Consider the following 5,016-nt stretch of genomic DNA (forward strand, 5'->3'; position numbering starts at 1 on the left):
ATCAACACAGCACCCAAACCTATACAGGAGGCATCACAATAGACTGCGAAGTCCTTACCCTCTACGGGTAATGCTAAGATCGGGGATGTAGTAAAAAGAAGCTTGAGTTTTGGAAAGCTCTCCTCACAATCATCTGACCACTGTAAGGGAACATCCTTCTGAGTCAATCTAGTTAAAGATGAAGCAATAGCAACAAAACCCTTCATAAAGCGGCGGCAATAGCTGGCCAAACCCACAAAACAACGAATCTCAGTAACAGTAGTGGGCCTCTCCCAACCCTTCACAGCCTCAATCTTCTGTGGGTAAACTATAATTCCATCCTTAGACACAACATGGCCCAAGAATACAACAGACTCCAACTAGAACTCTCACTTAGAAAACTTAGCAAACATGCTATGCTTCTTCAACAACCCAAGAACAGAACGAAGATGGCTCTCATGCTCCTTTCTACTCTTGGAATACACCAAGATATCATCAATGAACACAATCACGAAGGAATAAAAAATGGCCTAAAGATGCCATTCATCAAAGTCATAAATGCATCTGGGGCATTGGTAAGCCCAAAAGACATCACTAGAAACTCATAGTGGCCATATCGTCTGAAATGTTGTGTTTGGAATATCCTCTGCCCTGATCTTCACTGGTGGTAGCCTGAACGTAAATCAATCTTCGAAAACACCGAAGCACCCTGAAGCTGGTCAAGCAGATCATCAATACGATGCATAGGGCACTTTTTCTGAATGGTAACTTTGTTCAGCTGGCGATAAACAATGCACATCCTTATGGTCCCATCTTTTACATCCTTATGGTCCCATCTTTCTTCTTCACAAATAACACAGGAGCACCCTAAGGGGAAACGCTCGGTCTAATGAACACCTCGCTCAACAAATCCTGTAACTGCTCCTTAAGCTCCATCAACTCGATAGGTGCCATCTGATAGGGCGGAATAGAAATAGGGCGAGTGCCCGGATCCAAGTCAATACAGAAATCAATGTCGCGATCGGGTGGCATACCCGGCAGATCCGACGGGAATACCTCCGCGAACTCACACACAATAGGAATAGACTCAAGGGGTGGAGATGCAACCATCTTATCACGAACATGAGCCAAATAAGCTAAACACCCCTTACTTACTAACTTCTTCGCCTGAAGGAAGAAAATGATCTTCTTCGGAGTCGAACTAGAAGTACCCCTTAACTCAAGCCTAGGAATGCCCAGCATGGCTAAGGTGACTGTCTTGGCATGACAGTCCAAGATCACGTGATAAGGAGAAAGCCAGGACATCCCCAATATAATATCAAAGTCCACCATATCGAGAATCATCAAATCTACCTAGGTGTCATATCCCATAAAAGTAACCAAACAAGATCGGTAGACTCGATCAACAATCACAGAGTTTCCGACCGGAGTAGACACATGAATAGGGATATCTATGCTATCACAAGGCAAATCCCAGCCAACGACATGAAATGCAGATACATACAAGTATGTGGATCCAGGATCAAGTAACACAGATGCTGCTCTATGACAGATAGAAATGGTATGTCAAATCACAACATCTGAGGCGTCTGCCTCGGGCCTACTCGGAAACGAGTAACAATGTGCTCCACCACGCCAGTATGAGATCCCCCTCTCGCACCATGGGAACTACCTCTAGCTGACTGGGATCCACCTCTAGAACTATGAGAAACACCGCGGCCTGACTAAGAACCGCCCCTCTGAGAAGCACCACCTTTACCACCAGACGGTGTCGGAGTCCTCTGTGGTTGATAATACCGCCTGGGTCGGGGACATATCCTAGAAACATGACCAACCTCCCCACAAAAATAACAGGTAAAAGGAGACGAAGGCTGATACACTGAAGTTGAAGACTCGGATGAAACAACCCTGTCTACTGGTAACTCTCTGGAGCTCTCTGCCTGGGTGGCTTACTGGGGGAAGCTTGTAAAGCTGAATGCACAGGACGATTAGAGTAGGGCTGATGCGGCCTCGAAAATTGATAGGCACCCTTCGAACTAGAACTACCAAAACTACCAGACTGACGCGGTGTCTTATCACCACCACCAAATTCACGGGCCTTATTGCTCTCAACCATAGAAGCATGCTCAATAATGGACTGGAAGGAAGCCCCCATAGACGCCATCTAAAGACAAGGAATCTGTAGAGAGCTCACTAGTCCCCCAACAAAATGCTTGATCCTATCGATCTCAGTAGGCATCAAAAGAGTGGAATAACAGGCCAGATATAGAAAGCGGGTCACATAGGTCTCCAAAGACATACCCCTCTGCTCAAGGTGTAAAAACACCTCTTTATGCGCCTTTCTCAAAGACCGAGGCACATACTTCTCAAGAAAGGCCCGGTAGAACTGAGTCCAAGTCAGGGGAGGGGAACCCTCAAGTCTGTAAGCCATGAAATACCTCCATCAATTCTTCGTATCACTGCAAAACTGGTAGAACACATAGTCAACCCCGCGGGTCTCCACGATCCCCATCCGGTGTAGAAAATCATGCATATCTAGAATAAACTCATAAGCACCCTCAGAAGAAGTACCAGAAAACCTTGGCGACTCTAACTTTCTGATTCTCCCAATAAGGTCTTGATCAGATACAGTCATAACAACGCCCTCCATGGGCCTAAGATAATCACCAGGAGCAAGTATCGCATCAATACGAGGAGCCATAGCTGCAGCGGGGTATGCTACCGACATAGGTCCCTACTCAGGGGTCTGCACCTTAATTCTGAATTATGAACCCTCGCCGGGAGTAGTAACACCAGGTATGGCCTGCTCGGCATCAAGATGAAGTAAAACCCTGGCCATAGTATTATGCATAGCCTCATCAGAAGTAACCTCAGATTGTGTCGGTGCTGGGGCCACACCATCCTCTGCGGCCTGGCCTCGATCTGGCTGATACTTAGGCTCGAGAGACGGAGATCTCTCCCACTGCTGTCCTACCACAGGACCCCTGCCCATGGCTATAGTATCCCCGTGACCTCTCGTTCTACTACGTCCTCTGGCTGTCGCTCGCCCTCGGGCGCCAGCCTGTTATGCCTCTCGTTTTCATCGTAGGAGAACCTATGGTTTCCTAGTCGGGTATGCCTTTAGAATAGGGATCCGAGCCTGATTTTGGGAGTTAGAAAGTTTCTTACCCCATGTACAAAGGTACCAGCAGGTATTCCTAGCAATTTTCAAGATTAGAAGTCGAACGAATCGAATCGACGCGATCTGAGCTGAATCTGAGAAATCTGCAGACACCAGTCATTATCGATGGGTTGTCGACATGGTCGATGGGCTGTCGTTGTGCGGCGTTGTTATGTTTTCTCAGCCTTGAATCTGCAGGCATAAGTCGATGGAGCAAGTCGACGGACCGTCGACGGGTGGTCAACCTGCTCGTCGAACCGCACCGCCAGAACTTTTTAGTTCCAAGTATTAATATGTGATCCACGACTCTATTTCTAATTTTCTATCTTGCAAGTCAGAGAAAAACCCCTAGCATATTTATTCCCAACATTTTATACCATATTAGTGGAGATTTGGCAATATCCGAACCCCGTAAACCCAAGTTTGTGAAGAAGAAGGTTGGTTCTCGGGTTTCTTCAAGGTTGTGAAGCTTAAAACGTTGGAGTTGAAGTGATTCTTAGAATATTAGACCCCCTCAAGGTATGTAAATGATTTTTGCCCTTATATTTGAGTTGGTTATCAAGAGCTTTAGTGATTTTAAGTAAAGAGAGGATACTTATGGAAGTGGTAAGTTGATGAAGGGTAAGATAGTGATTTGGGGTTATTTTAAGAGACGATTGGAAATGGATTTAAGTATATTTTGATATATGTGTGTTGTCATTGTTGTTGTGGGTATTGTAGTTGATGTTAGATTGAATGGGAAGTCGAAGGGTTGTTGAGCTTACAAGGGAAATGTTGTCTACAATTTGTTAAGCTCCATATGTATTTAAGGATGGTTAGTAAGCGAGGTAAATAGTCTAATTAAGGCCTATGTTATCTTAATTGTAGATTTAAAAGTTCAAGAGGTAGAAGTTAGACGATTGGATATACTTCAAGGTATGTTAATGATATCCTTTCTTTCCTTTGGCATGATCCTATGATATGAGCCAACAAGCGAGTAAGCGATCTTCCGTATTACTCCACTCTTAGAAGCATTAGGAGTACTTCAATCTTTGATGTTCATGTACCCCGTTTATGAGTGTTCTTTCTGTTCATGGGTCCAGTTCCATGTATACAGTTTACTCATGCATTACATTCATTATATATCTATGTACATTGACCTGTGACCAGAAGGCATTATATACGCGAATATTAGATATATATGGGGTATGAGAAGAGAGATAGGCGTTATACACGCATTGCCACCAGATCAGATGGTGCATCATGATGATAATATAAGGATCAGGCTGTACGTACCGCAACAACGTATATGATGATGGCCACAGAGAGGGCGATATGATATGATGAGATGCCATAGAGGCTTGAGAAGCGTTATACACGTATATATGTATATATATGTATGACCTATATTGATAGGCATGAGCATGTTTATTATGCGCCCACAGAGGCATTGTCAGTGACACAGATTTATGTAGATACATATAGATGCTAGTTCATACAAGTACATGCAGATAGTCATTTCAGATTATGAGTTTAGATCTTATTCATGATTCTTGTATATACATGTGGTTCTTATGCCTTTCATACTCAGTACATTATCTGTGCTGACTCCCCATTGCTCGGGGGGCTGTGCTCATGCTCGCATGTTCAGGTAGATCGACAGGTGGTCTAGCTTAGTAGGACTTCTTTCCATCAGTGGTCAGTGCGCTCCATTTGATCCGTAGCTGCAGCCAGTTTTGGTATGCCACCCTTTCGAGATGTATATGCATATGGGTATGACGGGGCCCTGTCCCGTCCTTTTTAAAGTTTTTATTCCAGTAGAGGTCTGTAGACAGATTTATGTATTGGTTAGATGATGTAGACTTGTCGGCTTCTATTCTTTTGTGTACAGTATATGT

Source organism: Lycium barbarum, chromosome 4 (assembly GCF_019175385.1).
Source record: "Lycium barbarum isolate Lr01 chromosome 4, ASM1917538v2, whole genome shotgun sequence".
Taxonomy (NCBI): Eukaryota; Viridiplantae; Streptophyta; class Magnoliopsida; order Solanales; family Solanaceae; genus Lycium; species Lycium barbarum.